The sequence below is a fragment of the Schistocerca serialis genome, chromosome 4, assembly GCF_023864345.2.
Source record: "Schistocerca serialis cubense isolate TAMUIC-IGC-003099 chromosome 4, iqSchSeri2.2, whole genome shotgun sequence".
NCBI classification, from domain to species: Eukaryota; Metazoa; Arthropoda; class Insecta; order Orthoptera; family Acrididae; genus Schistocerca; species Schistocerca serialis.
Window position 1 is genome coordinate 573,619,325 of NC_064641.1, and position 18,877 is coordinate 573,638,201.

Below are 18,877 nucleotides of genomic sequence, written 5' to 3' on the forward strand. Positions count from 1 at the left end.
ATTCCCACTATAATAGGTTAATAGAATAAAATGTCTTTTTTTAATGTATCGTTATTTAAATAAATATATTTGGTTACAAAAAAAAGGGCGGGAGGCCATAGTCAGAAATTTTTAATACGCCACGAGTGAAACGAGTAGCAATGACAGTGTATATCTTTGTAGCCGAATCATAGGAAGGCGCAATAGTGTGGAAGGCTCGGTTGGCAAAAGTCATGGTGAAGAACTCGACCTCGTGGGTCAAAGTGCCACGGTACCTGCAGCGAAGAGGCGACGGACGGGTCGGAAAGTCCACCAAGTCGAATATCAATCCTCCCGAAGACGGCTGTCAGTCAAGCAAAATTAAAATTAGCAAATTCTTTTAAGACTTGTTCGTACTAACACTGCGTCGTTCAACATTTTATACTCAGTGCGATGCACTTGTTAAATTCCTATTATTTGACTTCCATGGTAGATGAATTCTGAACATTTTCCTACCAGTTTACACAGAGAAAACTCCTTCTTAACAAGCTCGCAGAGGTTCTCGCTTCTCGTGTAGAACCTTTGTCATGTCACTTACATACACTCTTCAGTCACTTTGATGCGACCACCAGTCAAATGCGAATAGCCACCCTCATAATGCGGACCGTTGCTGCGAGACGTGGAAGAAGAGAGAGAGCGATATTCTGGAAGGTACCGACAGGGGTGTGGAGTCGTTCCGACTCCAGTGCCGTCTCCAGCTGCGTTAGGTATCTTGGTTTATGCATTCATTGCACGAACAGCCCAATAGAGATGGTACCACAGATTCTCGGTTGGGTTTAAATCCGGGGAGTTTGTTGACCAACGGAGTACGGTAAACTGATCCAGACTGTGAGCTGTGTGATACGTCATGGTTATTGAGAGAGCACCATGGATGAATTGAAGTATGTCGCCTGGTGAGGTGTTTCTTGTTAGAACAGTCGACGGTCTTATTCGGATACGCCATCTTCCAGACGAACATGCGAGACATGCACCGCGCCACAGACGCACAGCTGTAGGAGCAATAGTATGCTAAGGAGGACATTCACCTGGAGGTACAAGGGACCTGTGTAGTAATCGAAGACACCATTACAGCTGTGAACTACGTGAACATCACTGTGGACATTCTGCGCCCTTCTTCCCCAGTGATGATGGCAACTTTCCGCAGGATGCTTGTCAGTGTCACAAGACTAGAGTAGCGCTGCAGTGTTTTGAAGAGCAGAGTAGTGAACTCACACAGGTGCCTTGTTGACCACCAAATCCGCCTGATATGAAAGCGATGAAACACATCTGGGATACTATCTGGCGTCAGAGTCGCACTCTCAAGATAATTATGGGCTTTGGTTAACCCACGCGCAGACATCTGGTGCCGCATACCTCACGAAACTTACCAAGGATTTCTCGAATCCGTATCATACAGATTTGTTGCTGCACTGTGTTCTAAATGTGTATCAACACCCTATTACGCTGGAGGTCATAAAGTTTTGCGTCATCAGTATGTCTTTGGTCTCTAAACAGGAAAGTCTTTGAGTAGTGCTAGATTCCGGAAATTTTTGTGTGGCAGCCACACCAGCCACGTGTGAGGCGGAGCTAGCGATCGCTTCACGAATTTCTTTCATTCTCCAAGGCCATGTTTCATATTTAAAAGTATTATTAGAAATAGCCAATGGTTATCGAAAATGGAGAATATTTACGTCGAGCAATAGCGACTCTTTTTTTGTTATTAATATTGGTGTGTGTGTGTCACACCATATCGTTTGAAATAATATTGTCAAGAGACTTGAATAAATTGACCTTATTTATAAAAAAAAACTACTTCGCAGATAGTTTATTTTCATGTGCGTGTGAGATGTCAAAGCCACGAATGTATTCTTTCAAGAACTGGTGACGCTACAGTGGTTGAGGAGTGTGGGATGAGTGTTTTTGAGAACAATATTCCCAGTCAGACTGCGTCTGCGTGCGCGAGAAGAACTGGCAGCTCGCGTTATAGTCGTTTTCAGAAGGTATGATGTCTGACAGCCTTACTGCACACAATGTTCCAGAAATTGAAGGTTAAAGTGGCTTCACGCCCACCATCTAAAATGCATACTTTCTGTTACTATGGAAGGACGATTTGTGATTGCGTGAGGCCTGAATCTACAAAATACATGGGTAATTTGGACTAGCTTACGTAAGCCAGAATAAGTGCAACATGGAAGAACGTTGAAACGAAAACGCTGCACTCTCCTTATCCAACCAGCCAAGGCTACTGTTGCTGAACGTGGAATGTAATAAAACAGTAATTTTCACTAAAATATCTGTTTCTTATTTCTTTGTTATAGAATCCGTGGTAATAGCATGGCTGAGTCTGACTGTAGTAGGGCAGGATTCTTTCTAAGACATATAGCGATCTTATCTTACGGTCACTGATAAGGACTTCTGGTCGCTATTTATGTTCCAAGTCACTCCTGAATCCCTTCCCCATAGGGAATCACCGACAATTGTTCGAGTAATACTCAAGTTCAGCTTGCGGAGCCCCTGCCCTACCTAGCGCAATTGTGCGAGGTATTTTCTAGGTCACAACACAGTTCGATAACGGTCACATGGCTGTCGGAAACGTGATATAAAATTGGTGGCAAACCTCTACCTATATCTCCGGACAACTGGGACCACATTAATATAACAAGAAACCACTCCCGCCCCCTCTGAACCCATCCCCCTATTAGGAATACCACGCAATCTATGATAAGAAGATTGCAGCACTGCATCGATACCAATGGTCATCACTTCGAATACCTTCTGTAAATGGACGTTCATGCCACCTTTGTTGACCTTCAAAGACCTTACTGTTGCAGATCATTGGATTCGTCTCGATAGCCCGCTATCAGAAAGTAAGTACCAAAGTATAGCATCCAATTAAAAAAAAACAAAGTTGACCTTCGTATCTCTCTGAAGCAACCCCCCCCCCCCCCAGCAACAAAAAACCAACGTCATATTATGGCCCCCGTTGTCCCATGCAACTTTTGTCTCAAAAACTTTTAACCTCCTATCATACTTTCGGAGTCATTTTTGGTGGCAGTAGTTAGTGACTCAGACTGTATAAACTCTTGATAAGTCATCCTATAATATTAGAAAAGGTGTGTCAAAATGGGTGTGTTCTCCTACTGGTAGAAATACTGACGTCACAGCATATTCTGCAAAATCTACATAAATATTAACAAAACGATTAATGTAAGACACTAGTGTGTGATGTCATATCAACATTCTGTAACCGCGGTTTAAGAGCCAAGCACTCCCTCTTTCCCTCTGTACCAATAACAAATAAGTTCCCCCTCCTTCATCCAAACACACAGCTTTAAATACTAGAGCTTATGCGTGAGTTACGTTATTATTGGTTAGTCAAAAGACACATAATTATATTTAACCTCCCACAACACGATTTTTAAACAAACGAACTCTTACTACATCGTTCCTATAGTGTTATTAGTGTGTGACGTCACTGTAACACCGGGCGATGTGGCGCAGTGTTTAGCACACACTGGACTCGCATTCGGGAGGACGACGGTTCAAACCCCCGTCCCGCCACCTTGATTAGGGTTTTCCGTGATTTAGCTAAATCGCTTCAGGCACATGCCGGGATGATTTTGTTGAAAGGCCACAACCGACATCCTTCCTCATCCTCCCCTAATCAAGCAACCAACTAACCATCACTGTAAGACTTTAATAACTATGAAAAAATCCGAGTAAACAACAGATTCCTATAAACAGTTACCGCTACTCTGTTATACCAAAATTTGCCGATTTCTACAGTGCACTATCCAACGAGAAATACAGACAAGAAATACATTGCTGATTTTACCTTCTGTAAGCAAACCGACCAAGTGGTTCGCAGAGAGTCGATGAAGATGTAGACGTAGACACCGTGGTACACTACGATCATTGTATCATACATTATCCTGCAAGACCCGTCCACAAGTTACTTCCTATTATGTTTTGTCTAATCCTGCTACCTACGAACAAAAGCGGCTACCGAAATAAAATAAGAAAATGTTATGATTATCTACGTATGCATGCATTTTTAAATAGTGACAGGTTTACAACGCCACCATCACATGACCAACTTATAAGCTGTACTACTTTCTAGTAGACAAACTGCAGAATTGTAAATACAGGTCACGGAGAAACAAATTGACCAAAGGCGTAGAGCAGAAAGAAGCATCAAACAAAGGAATTTGAGAATAGTAACTATGGGTCGCATTTGCATACATTCGGCACTACAGGAAAGTAATTGAAATGTGACAACTGGGTCTCTATTCAAAAGAAAATATAATTCACAGAAAATATATAGGTAAACAAAATGTTTTAGTCGATCGTCATAGCAAATGTTCAAACTGACCCCGTTTTCGCGCTAGCATAGCGCCGTGAATATTCAACTGTGACCGCAAGTCCCTATTCTCAAAGCTCTTCGTTTGATGCTGTCCTTCTGCCCGACGCCTTTGGTAATTCTTTTTCCGCATTCAGTACATGAACTAATAGGTAATTATAGCAGGCCTTTCCATTGGTACAGAGATGTGTAGCTGTTCTTTGCACTCTGACATTTGCCATCACACAGACAATAACTGTCGCAAGATTTTTCCGAACCCTTTAACACTAGTAAAAACCTCTGGGAAAGTGGAGCGTTGGCCATCCATATTTGCGAGTGCTTAACTTTAAATAATAAACAAGTTTCCCAGTATCATCATCTTACTCATCTTCGTTCTACAGTAAGTATCTGACCACTGTAAGTTAGCTGACGGGTTGATTTTCATGCAAGCGAATAGCCGCTTATCTATCCCATCCAAGCATTAACAAACGTTATATTAAATCAACATTTTTAAAATTCGTAGTCATTCCATACAGATTATGAAATGCAATTTGCTTGCGACAAATAGGCAGTCATTCAGTACTCAACATTGAATTGCGCCAAAATATAGTCACAGTCGAACTGTCGCCAAAGCTTTTTGGTAGTCTGTGCAATTAATTTACACATTAATCTGTTATACGTATGTGCATTCAGAGCATAGTTTTCTTACACGGAGAGTAAAAAAATTGCAACACCAAGAAGAAGTTGTGTGACATAAATTAAAGTTAGTAGGCGCGTTTCTATATCTGAAAGAGGATGTGTATCCAAATTTCGCCCCAGTCGCATAACAGTGGTGCTAGTACCAAGTTGTGACGGTCGTGACCATTAGTTACCTTTGAGATTAGACATGGTGAAATGGAAGCGTAGGCTTCCGCGGCCGTTGTCTTCTTCAATAAAATTCTTCAGGGTATCAGACCGCATCGTCATAATCTAAAATGCGCCAACGTTTCGGCCAGCGTTGCAGCTAGCCTTCATCAGGGCCTTACGTTAACTGTTAAATGAACACACTTGGTTCCTTAAATAGCTGCACGAGAAAACCGTGTCGTTACTTGATTGGCTGTAAAAGGAGGAGGAGGAGGAGGGGTGAAAGGTATGCTTTATTGGTGTTTCCTTTATTATCTGTCATTGGCTGAAATAGCTGTTTTCTATTGGTCTTTATATTAATCCACCCCATATGTACAAGGGGTCACCGAACGTATTGGCAAAATTCTACGAAAAGCCGACATCAAACCAATTTTTCGAAGCAGAAACAAAGTATCAGACATGCTCGGTTCTACCAAGGATGCAGTTGACAAACTACACACAGCTGGCGTGTATGAAATTGGTTGTGCGTGTGGATTAGTCTACATAGGTGAGACGGGACGTCCGATTAGCACAAGGCTCTCGGAACATTAAGGATATATCCGCCTGAAACAACACACTGAGTCAGCAGTGGCGGAACAGCGAGACGAGTGCGGGAAACCAATATTTTTTCAAGAAGCCCGCGTCCTGGCGAAACAGCCTCTCACTTTCAAAAGAAAGATTAGAGAGGCAATAGAAATAGCCAAAAGACCCGCCAACATGAATAGAGAGGACGGGTACAAGCTTCCGAGGTCTTGGCTGCCTGCAATAGCAGGGCTACGGAGCGGCGGCAGAGCCGTGGCGGCCCATGCTGACACGCGGAGAGCCGCAGTAGTGGTCGCGAGCACACAAAGCAATGGCATGCCGCTGCCGGCTTCTGGACAGCATGGAAACAGTGTGACGTCACAGCCATCACCTGTTCGCTATTCGTCCGTCTCCTCCAATGGGGTGGATTAATATAAAGACCAATAGAAAATAGCTATTTCAGCCAATGACAGATAATAAAGGAAACACCAATAAAGCATACCTATCACCCCTCCTCCTCCTCCTCCTCCTTTTACAGCCAATCAAGTAACGACACGGTTTTCTCGTGCAGCTATTTAAGGAACCAAGTGTGTTCATTTAGCAGTTAACGTAAGGCCCTGATGAAGGCTAGCTGCAACGCTGGCCGAAACGTTGGCGCGTTTTAAATTATGACGATGCGGTCTGATACCCTGAAGAATTTTATTGAAGATTAGACATGCTGATTTGGTATAAGTCAAGAGCGCCTTTAAAGCGATAAAGACGCCACTATCCACACCTCACTGAGTTTGAACGAGGTTGTGTAATGGGGCTACAAGAAGCTGGACGTTTCTTCTACGTTATTTCAGAAAGTCTAGGCAGGAATGAAGCCACTGTACATAAGTGCTAGCAGTGGTGGTCACGATAATGTACGGCCGCCAGAAGACCAGTCTCTGGACGGCCACATGGAACTACCGGGAGGGAAGACCATCGTGTTTGGCGTATGGCTCTGGCGCATCGTAGTACAGCTGCTCAGCTGTTGGCGCCACAGTGACACAACGAACTGTTTCAAATTGTGTACTTTAAGGGTAGCTCCGCGCCAGATGCCCTGTAGCGTGCATTCCACTGACCCAAAGACACCACCATTTTCGACTTAGGTGGTGTCAAGCGAGAGCTCTTTCTAGGGGGTGGAGGTCCGTTGTGCTTATGAAACCTGGTTCTGCCTCGGTGCCAGTGATGATGATGTCTTTGTTAGTTGGAGGCCAGCAAAAGGCCTGTACCTGGAATTATGGTCATGGGTGCAATTTCGGAAGACAGTAGGATCATGAAACTTCCTGGCAGATTAAAACTGTGTGCCCGACCGAGACTCGAACTCGGGACCTTTGCCTTTCGCGGGCAAGTGCTCTACCATCTCAGATACCGAAGCACGACTCACGCCCGGCCCTCACAGCTTTACTTCTGCCAGTATCTCGTCTCCTACCTTCCAAACTTTACAGAAGCTCTTCTGACCGGGCGTGAGTCGTGCTTCGGTTGCTCAGATGGTAGAGCACTTGCCCGCGAAAGGCAAAGGTCCCGAGTTCGAGTCTCGGTCGGGCACACAGTTTTAATCTGTCAGGAAGTTTCATATCAGCGCACACTCCGCTGCAGAGTGAAAATCTCATTCTGGAAACAGTAGGATCACTCTCGTGGTTATTCCACGACCTCTGACTGCAAAACTGTACGTCAATATGGTGATTGGCATGAACAGCATTTCAGGGAGTGTTTTCCACCAAGATAACCCTCACCCACATACCGCTGTTGTAACCCGACATGCTCTACAGGGTGTAAATCTGTTGCCTCCACATGCTCGATCACCAGATCTGTCTCCAATCGAGCACATTTGGGGCATCATAGGACGACAAATCCAGCCTCATCCACAAACGGCATTTAAAGTCCATGTATTGACCGATCAAGTACAACAGGCATGGGACTCCATTCCACTAACTGACTCCCGGCAGGTGGACAACACAATGTATGCACATTTGCAAGATTGCATTCAACATTCTGGCTGTTACACCGGTTATTAATGCAATAGTATTTCACATTTGTAATACCTTAGCTCGCACTTACTTTAACTTGTTATATTCCAGTGTTAATCACTTAAATGTGTTACATATAAAAATATATTCCCGAAATTTCATTAGTGTGCATTAATTATTTTTTGGTGCTGCGGCGTTTCTTCCGTTATTCTATTATCGGTCCTGTTTATCTAAGTCAACCGCCAACCTGTATGTATTTACTTTTATTCTTTGGAAAGTGCTTGGTTAGATCTCACATATTTCTGTCTCATTATTCGTCTATGTTAGGACAAACGCTGGAATGTGCTTTAGCGTAGCAATACGATCAGAATGTCTACAACAGCAAATGCTTTTTGCTAGTGATGAATATTTGCACCAGTAGCAAAAAACCATGATGACAACAACACGTCTAGTCATGTGATCTTCCATCTAAATTTGATTGTACTAGCAGTCCAATTGTAAACTCCTAGCCCAGTTACATATTTTGTGTGTGCTGTGACGTGGATGGCCCCAGGACCAGGGGTAGGGTAAGGGAGTGGATCCAGAAACACCAAACAACATGCGTGTAGTTTTTTACGCGAAGTGTCACTCCGCACTCCAAAACGCATACTAAGGGAGGAAATTTAGAGCTGTATATTTAGTTAAAGTATCAATCCTTTTCTGACGGCTACCAAACCCAAGGTCCTCGGCCGTACTTTTGGGGCAGCCACCACAAATTGTATAAAGCGTGTGTAGTGACCAGGATGTGGCTATTTCTGTTGACCGAAAAATAACTAATGACAAGAATTGCGCCAGCTAGAATGAAGAGATAACTTATCTTTATTTCTGACGAAACGTGCACCAGCAATACAAGTCCAAGTAATATCCAAGAGTAATCCGTGTACTGAGCCTAGTCGAATACAATAGCAAATATCACACTGCAATGGCTCCGCTATAAACTCCACGAAAGGCTAGCAATAGACAATCGACAGTAGACTGTCCGTCTCGGGGACAGCGCTCCTCCTTATATGCAAAAGGCAGCCCGAGCTCAGCCATGGCGCGACCTCTTTCGTCGGCGGTAACGCCCTGAGACGCCGACGGCTGCGACAGGAACTGTGGCCAGCAATGTCACGGTCCGGGCGCGCGTGCGCGGGTTGGTTGGTTGGTTGGGTCCGTGGATACAACAAATCCCAATGTCCATGAATTGTGAGATGCCACCTTTACGCAAACACTACAGCCCAACACCGAGAACTACATGGAAGAACGAGGTAATTTTTAATGTTGGAAGTTACCCTAGCGTGGAGGGTCGTCACAAAGTAGGATTACTCTGATATTATTTTAAGTAGAATTAAGTAAATAATACGCACAAACTAGCCATTCCTCACCTTACGCCGGTGAGTAATGATAAGTCAGTGTGGGCATTACTGGCGTATCTCACTGTCTGACGTGCCCATAGAGCAAACAGAGCGTGGGGGGGAAGGCGTCTGGCAGTTACCGTTCGGTCGTTGAGCGACTGTTGCTAACAGCAAAAGCGTGAGCCCTGTCCGCAGTTTGAATCCTGTCGGGTGCATATATAAGCGTGGCGGTAGATCTCCAGGCTATCTTCCCGGATATCCGCGATCGAACTGACACCTCTTCCCCTCCCCTCGCTCCTGGTTTCCAGTACTTGGACAACATTGCACACACGGAACTCAATGCCCCTATCACTACACAGGATCTCATTGCTACACTCCGCACAAAACGCAACACCGCTCCTGGTCACGATCGTGTCACCTACCGTCACCTTCGTGAAGCTCCTGTCTCTTTCCTCTCCACCCTGGCCAGGCTCTACAACGTAGTCCTGTCCACCGGTTACTACCCCGACCTGTGGAAAACCTCCCGTATCCTCATGTTCCTTCAACCTGGCAAACCGCCGTCCACCGTCTCCTCCTACCGTCCCATCAGCCTTACCTCGGTCTTCAGCAAGGTCCTGGAATCTATCCTCACTCGACGCATCCACCAGCATCTCCGCCAGCACCGCCTCCTTCCCGTTACCCAGTGTGGCTTTCGGCCGTCCTTCTCTTCCGACGACCTTCTCCTTCACCTCACTCATCTCCTTTCCAACAGCTTAATTCCCGTCGCTCCGCAATCTTCCTCTCCCTGGACCTCGAACGTGCCTATGACCGCGTATGGCATTCCGGTCTCCTCTTCAAGCTCCAAACCTTCGCCCTTCCCATTAACTACGTCCGTCTGATCGGCTCCTTTCTCTCCCGCCGACCTTCCTATGTCACCGTCCATAACTCAGATTCCTACACCTTTCTCCCCTCTGCCGGTGTGCCCCAAGGCTCCATCCTCTCCCCCCTTCTGTACCTTTTGTACACGGCGGACATGCCGCCACCGTCAGCCCCCGTCCACCTTCTCCAGTTTGCCGATGACACCGCCTTCCTTGCCCTTGCCCCCACCCTCTAGCGCTCCCAACACCTTCTCCAATCCCATCTTGACCGGTTCACCGCTTGGTGCAACCAGTGGTTGCTCAAGGTCAATCCCTCCAAAACCCAGGCGATCATTGTAGGCAAAACCACCCCTTCCTTCCGCCTCCTTGATTTCTACATCACCATCTATGGCCGTCCTATCGCCCTCACTCCCACCCTTAAGTACCTTGGCGTCACCCTCGACCGTCGTCTCTCCTGGACTCCCCACCTCCGGACAATCCAAGCCAAGGCACGCTCCCAACTCAGTCTCCTCAAGCTCCTCTCCGGCCGTACGTGGGGTCTGGACCCCTCCACCATCCTCCACACCTATAAATCCCTCATCCGCCCTATCCTTTGTTATGCCCATCCGGCTTGGATCTCCGCCCCCCCTCCCTTTTATAACTCCCTCCAAATCCTTGAACGCCATGCTCTCCGCCTCGCCTATCGCATCCGTCTCCCCTCCCCCATGCGGATCCTGTATGATCTCATCCCCTTCCCCCACCTCCTCCTTTTCCCTGAAAGGATACGGATCCTGTACACCTCCCGTAAACTCGACCCTCCTCACTCGCTCGTCTCCCCGATCCTTACCCCCCCCGCTGCCACGCCTGTATTCCCATGTCCCACCCGGTCTCCATCTCTCAACCCTCCTTACCCTCTCCCAAGGTGGCTTCCGCCAGCTCCCCCTCCCTGATGATGTCCTCCTCCCCTGCATCTACCCCTCCTATCAACTTTGATCCTCCCCCCACCCATCTCCTGTGTCCTTCCCTTTAGGCACCCTCCCTCCCCCCCTTTCCCTTCCCTTCTCTTTCCTTTCCCCCCTCCCTCCTGCCCTCTCCCCCAGGCTTCCCCTCCCCCTTCCTCCCTCCCCCTCTCTCCTTTGCCTATGGCATCTCTGCTCTCCCCTCTCCCATTTCCCCTTCCTCCTCCTCCACCTCCTCTCTTGGCAGGTCCCCGGACTCGTACACGCTCAGTGAACATTCGCGCGCCGGAGATCATCGCCATCAGTGTTTAGTGTGTGTGCATCGTTTTGTGTTTCGTGCAGTTACAACTCAACTGTTCACATGTGCCGTCGCCGTTCTCCGTGTTTTGTGCGCCGTGTCTCCAAGTGTTAGTGTTTTTTTCGTCCAACGTGAACGGGTTCTTGTTTATTGTTTTTTTTTTTTTTGTATCTCCAGTTTTTGCCCGTCGTTTTTTGTATTGTATATATCACCTCTCTGTCATGTTTATTGTTCCACTTAAGGCTAAAGAGCAGCCTACTATGCTGCTGACAGCCCGCCTGTATAGGTGTTTAAAATTACAATAAAGGAAAAAAAAATCTCCAGGCTAGAACGTTCGTATATAGGCGAGGAACGCCGTTATCACGTCAGCAGTATTTCCTGAGATAGATCCGTGGTGGCGAGGCGGCGCTGGCTGTAGGTCCTGCAGGCGTGAGAGACCCAGTCCGTAAGTAGATATTGTCTGAGTGCTAACTGTTCGGTTCCATGTTTCGCGTGTGCATCTTTGGAGTTTTGAGGGAGAATCTACAAAATTGTTATTAGTGATGAAAAGGGGGGGGGGCACGATCTTGGTCGCTGTGCTTACAGAAGATACAACCAGGAGACTTTATTGTCTGTGTTTTTTGATGAACAGTGCAATGTAGAATTCAGCGAATTTTCGTATAATAATGAGTATCGGTAATTGTTTAAAGCAATGTGTTGTAAATGTACATACTCGGATTTTTTCATAGTTATTAGAGTCTTACAGTGGTGTCACACACTATTCATATTATAGGAGTGATGTAATAAGAGTTTGTTTAAAGATCATGTTGTGGGATGCTAAAATTAATTATGTGTCTTTTATTCCGTCTTGAAGCGTTGTATGACCATCAGTAATGTAGCCCCCACATTTGCTCTAGTATTAAAAGCTGTGTGGCTGGAGGGAATAGGACGAACTTGTTCCTCATTGGTTCAGAGAGAAAAGCAGGAGTGCTTGGCTCTTAAACAGTGCATACAGAAGTTTGATATGACGTCACGGAATAGTGTCTTACATCATACGTTTTGTTAATATTTACCGAGATTTTGCGGAATATATCGCGACGTCAATATATCTACCAACGGGAGAACGCACTAATTTTGACACACATGTACTAGTATTACGACTTAATATGAGATTTTATATTGCAATTGTGGTATTTCTGCTAGGTGTCCCCTTCAGGTTAACCTTACTGAGATGACGGAAGAACACAATTCACCTAGAGGAGTGGACAGAATATCATTTTTCTGAAAGTTTTGCAAATCCGTCTAATAATTCTCAAGAACGTAATTTAGAAACAATGTCATGCTTTGCAATAAATTTGTTTGAATCATCCATCTGAGTGGACAAATTTTTACGCTGTTTTGCATAGTATATTGTTTCGTCATTAATTTAGTCACACACGGAATTGCCATAGTGTCTTACAACATAAATCACGTTAATACTTGCCACCATTTTGCATAATGTGCCGCGATGTCATTAATTTTGCCGCACACTGCATTGTCATAGCATCTTACACCATTAATTATGTTAATATTTACGTCCATTTTGCATAATATGCCGTGACATCATTAATTTAACCACACACTGCCTAGTCAAAGTGTCTTACAACGTAAATTATGTTAACATTTGCAGCTATTTTGCATAATATGCGTAATATACGGTGAATTAATTATTTCTACAAATAGGAGAATGAGGTAGTTTTAATACACACACTATAACATCACTTATACCCTACTAGTACTGTAGGGATGACTTAGCACTAATTTGTTTGTTCTTATCGTGCTGTGGTATTTCTTTCAACATTATAGTCTTCACAAGAGCATGTTTTTTCTTAAATAAGGAGCTGCTGTAATTTGTTAACATCGCATTTATTATAGAGGTCTCGGTATTTGAAAATAATCTGCGAAATTGCAACAAATTAGCTGAAACTAACTGCTAATTATGAAATTACTTACATTCTACTACGAATGGGGGTCACGGCTGGTGTATGTGGGTGCCTTGAATGACGAAATTCTCGTGATTATAATACTAATAATAAAATTAATATGATATTTATCAAAAGAACCCACACCTTTGTCCTCTGTCTTCTGAGCACATATTTCGAATGTTGAAACTCACATAATTGTAATAACAATAGTTTTAATTTTCTGTAATTTATAAAAATGTCCACGTCCTGGTCCACTCCCTGTGGAGCCTAGATCTAAGAGGGCAAAACTCACATAATTCGTATAATATTATAATCAATTTATTATTATATATTTATAACAAATACCCTACACGCTGACCCTAAACAAACTTGAACCCATCCCTATGATGCATAGACTTCATATGAAGAGGCATATGCGACTGAACTAGTAACATAGGATGACAGGGGCAGGTGGAGTTTGAATCTTATTGGTCCATGGTGGAGGAGAGGAGTTACCCTCCATTTTAAGGTGCTCCTATTCGTCGAGAAATATAGGTAGGTGTTTACAGCCAATTTCGTATCACACAAGTGTCCGATAAGCATGTGACTGGCATGGATATATGTTATGACTTTGAATATCACTCTTACAATTACCTCAGCTGCGTGCGTATGTCGGGGGTTTCCCTGAGTTACCATTATAACTCGCAAAATGGCCGCATATTCCCGGAGGGGTGGCGCGGGGGGTAAAGGAGGGAGTAAGAGACGATGTTGAATATAACTGCAGTTGAGTCGGCGTAAGTTGATCTCTGATAGTTGCAGTGGGCTGATCGTGGCAGCTTCGCCGGTGTACCTCAACTAACAACGTCTCATTGCTGTCTCTGCTCCGTAGACGGAACCGTCTTCGTCCGCAGCAGCTAGCTGAAAGCTGGTAACAGCAAGCCGTCGGGGATCACCTTAAGCCGTATGGACAGTAACCGACGTTGTGTAATGTGACACCCAAAGTCCTTATCAATCACATTGAGATAAGATCGCTACCTTAAAAAGAACCCTGCCCTACTACTTCTGATGAATCGTGATAACGGCTACTAGGTGAATAATGGTTGGAATCCCATCATCTTCACAATTTGCTGCAGGAGAAGAAGACAGACTACACCGATGGCCACGTCGAACGACAACCCTAAGAACAGCTGAATTTTGCAATTCCACCAGCGAGGGCGCTGTCTGACGGCAGTCTGCAAACTCTACCTTAATACACGCGCAGAATATACACAGCGCACTAATAAACTGAGGAACGAGGGAATTCTTCTCGGTCTTCTATGGCTCATTTGAAGATGATTAGCAGGTGCCCATTCGAAATATCGTGCAATACATTTAACGATCACCGAATGCAAGCCCGAATCTTGTTCACCGGGAAAATTTTCAAAATTCATATTCTTGTAGAGTTCGGTGATTATTGAAAACAAATACAAAAATATAGCCTGAAGTACTCTGTCATAATCAGAACGCGTATTTGCTTTTAGAATACACTGTTGAGCATGTGACTCCGGTTATACAAAGGAAAGGCGATCCCTGAAAAATTTTCTTCCCTTGTTCTAATTCCATCTTGAGGTAAATAATGGGACTCTACTCTTGTAGTATTTTCGAGGCCGATTTCCTATATACTCGTATACTTTCACTTTGCCTTTTCCCGAAGAGCTAAATGACGATATTTTTTAACTCACCTAAAGCCGGTATAAAAAAGATGATTTAGGTTTTCTTCTGGAATGAGTCTTCAGAATTTCTGCTTTTGTACAGACGAAAGGAAAGCATTATGTTAAACATCTCCAGGGGGAACTCATTGAGTGTACTTTACGAGCCACCACCACTTAGTAATTGTAGGTGATCTTCCGAAATGGATCATAGACAACATTGTTAACCGAAATTACAGGCGGTTTACCGGTGTCATTACTGTGGGAAAGCCGTTGGTGTTAGTGCGACAAGCACCACGCTATGTACTGGTGACAGTCCCTCCGTCGGAGATGGGGTAGGCGACCAATGCGAAGTCTCATGAGTCGGAGGTCTTGGTTACTAGGAGATTGTCATCTTGGGAATTGCAAACAGCGTGTTCACGAGAAAGGGTTGAACATCTAATACATGGATGTCACTACACCATAACAATCATTGAAACGAGTGTCTCGTTAACGAACACCATCGATCCTAATGACCAACTGAATTCAGAGTCAGCGAATTAGGGTGTTCGTTGGGACTGGTGGGGGCTATGACATGAGCCTCTGCTCGTTAGGACCGAATTTGGCCCGTTTCTTTACTATTTGTCAGTGGTCCTCGTTTCACAGTGTTTGCTTAATAGTTTGTTACAGGCTCTTAACCGCACTGCCACACTTCTGTTAGGTTTTGTTGCGTCCTACATATTGCATGTTGCTTAATGTAACAAGAGCTAACGAACTTATCTATGTCACATTCTCACAGTGGATACTTCACTGAATGTGTAATGCTGACGTAACAAACTGTGGTCATTTTCTCGTCCGACTAGAGTGTTGATTGTTTCTATCTGCTGCATACTTATGTCACTGCCTATGCCTTGTGTCGGCTGTTGCTGTGCTAGCGTGAACGTAAGAAAAATTTTAATTATTTCCCCTTTTCTGTTCTGTGTTGCACCAAACAAATTGAACCCCCTTCACGTCTGCTCCTGACGTCTGATAACAATTAATGGACTCTATACAACACACCTCATCATTTCTCAGACATTGGCCTGAGACTAGCAGCAACCGCACTAGTGAATTGTCATCCCATGCGTTAAGAGCACAACACAAACGGCTGTGTTCGGAGCAGTGACCTGACTGGGGAGCATGGACTGCTCATGATTGGCGTAACACTGCGCTCAGCGATGAATCGCCACGTTGCAATACCCCAGATGACCATCGTCGGAAAAAGTGGCAACGGTCTGGGAAGAGGTCGCATTCTTCCGATGTTTTGGAGGGGCACAGCAGTGCTGCGAGTGGCCTTATTGTATGGGGAGCTACCGTGTATGGCTTCAAATCACGACAGCTGGTGGTTGACGGAACTCTTACGGCAGAATAGGACGACATGGACATCCTGCGCCCTCATGTTTTATCTCTTATGTGCCAGTATCGTGGTCCATTTTTCGTCCACATATGAACACTCTGCGTGATTTAAAAATGAACACAAACAGTCTCGACCGCAAATTAAAGTTCTTTTTGCAGTCGAACTGTTTGTGTTTATTTTTAAAGTACTTTTTGCCAGACTGCTGTTCTCCAAGAGAGAAATTACCGTCTGCTTAATGTTGACGTATTCTCGTCCTCGGTAAGATACCCATTTCTGTCCCGGATTTTACGTGTGTGGGAGCAGCTCTGACGTCAGTTCCGTCCCTGTGCTAGTGGTGTATATCGAGGACCAATTGCAACAACTTGTCTCAGCAGTGAATACAATGACTTTATGGCACCCTTCCCAACCCAATCAGTCCATGCACCCTGTCCAGAAGGGATGCAGCCGCATACTGGTAAGTTGGGCTTACACTTCCGACTTCTTTGCAAGTTTACTCGGTTTTGTAATCACTGAAACGACGTCACACACACACCCTCATTCCGTGAAGTTTCATTTCGTTTCTTCTTTCCCTTGCGAGTGCTTCACTCTTTTCCTTGGGCGTTGTGTATACTGCTGCTGTTCTGAAGTACACCCGCGAGCGCGTGCGCAAAGTGACGTGGCACGTTGCAGAAAAGCATTACTGTCGCGATCGCTGGGCGATTCCATTCCGTTGTTCTGGAGAGTGGACTACCTCAGTGCGTTGTCGCCTGTCGACCTGTGCGCTTGAGAGTACTGGTTGCTATAGCAATGCAATATTAGTGCACCATAGGCGCTGGATAATTCTTCATAACGGGCAACGAGTGATTATATGCAAGAACATTAAATTTATGTCAGGGGAGGCAAGCGAGGTAGAAAAAAGTTCGTTAAACAGCGTGTTTGAGAGGGCTGAAGTAAATACTAGCTTATCGAATTGGCCAATAAAGGAAATAAAGCACTACGAATAGTTTTATGTTGTGAGCAACCGCAGCTGAAGTTACTAACGTTTGACAGATAAACCACTTCCAGATGTATATGAAACTTCATATACAGGAACTGATATCAAAAAAATGGTTCAAATGGCTCTGAGCACTATGGGACTTAACTTCTGAGGTCATCAGTCCCCTAGAACTTAGAACTACTTAAACCTAACTAACCTAAGGACATCACACACACCCATGCCCGAGGCACTTCTGAGGTCATCAGTCCCCTAGAACTTAGAACTACTTAAACCTAACTAACCTAAGGACATCACAAACATCCATGCCCGAGGCAGGATTCGAACTTGCGACCGTAGCGGTCGCGCGGTTCCAGACTGTAGCGCCTAGAACCGCTCGGCCACCCCGGCCGGCGAGAGGGTAAGGTTCAGACATCAAATATTACAACATTGAGTGCCTTTCAGGGACATCATGATATGGTTTTTTGACCCGCTCTTGATTGATCCTGAGCTTTATGCTATATGCTCTTGCGTCTAGTCTATTTTGTTTCATCCACTTCTTTCAGCTATATTTTATAGTTCCGACTGTAGTGTTGTGTGACCGGCGCCTCAGTCATCCATGTGACATTTGGATACACGCAAGATGTTAGTAGCTTTCCCCGCCTCTCTGTGCGGTGGCGCTAGTGCCCTCCGCCGGGACACACGTGAGTACGTTGACCAGCGGTGTGGCCTTGTGCGGCGGGGCGGTTGGAAGGACGCTGTCCGCCGCTTCTCGATGCTATCCGAGTTTTCTAACCGTCGGGCGACCTACGCTGCTAGCTGGGACTCTTTGTTAATTTAAATTTTTCCCTATTCATTTTAGGTTAACGCGGTTTTAACGTGTCAATTTTTTTGACCGGTGAAGTTGATTCGTGATGCCCTTGATTGTTGCGGGTAACAACATTCAATTTAGAGAGGGTTGGAACCCCTCCTGCCGTTTCATCGGCTTAATATTTTAACGACGTGTGAATATTATCATACTGACTGTCCCCATATGGCTAATGTTATTAGGATTGATGTCTGTTTTCGTATCATAACGCCGATAGCATGTTTTGTGTCTTGGTCATATGTACACCTGAGGACGTGATTTCAATCACAAAACCGGTCGTATTCCTGTAAATAAAGGTTCTTATACGGTCAGAAGCGGTTTATTTGTCAAATATAGAAATAAGCATAGCTACATGACTTTCACAAGACTCCACTTCTTCAGGAAGCCGTCGGATAAGGAGAAGAAAATTTTATTTTTAGGTAAAATTACAGAATATGTTATCGTGGAACTGACATTTTATTTCCATACGACACATGTTCTTGATTTTACAGAGTCAGTATCATAGGTATCATACTAAGTGACAGTCTATGCTACGCTAAATCTTTCACTCTTTTTTTCTATTTTATAAGATCTATTGCTGTCGGCACATGGACGATCTTGTATTTCATTTCTTGATCCTTCTTTTACGCGACTATTTCGTTTTCAACTCGCTAGTGAGAAACTATTGACTTTGAACGGCTGTCCTTATCGAATCATGGGTCATATTGAGTTAACCTATAAATATTATCGTTTGCGCACTGGTTAGCTACAGCTTACAAGTTATAGGAGATATGCGTTTTTGCATAGACTTCAACTGTCTAACTGTGTCTTGTCAAGCGGGGTAGCCGTGCGGTCTAGGGCGCCTTGTCACAATTCGCGTGGCTACCCCAGTC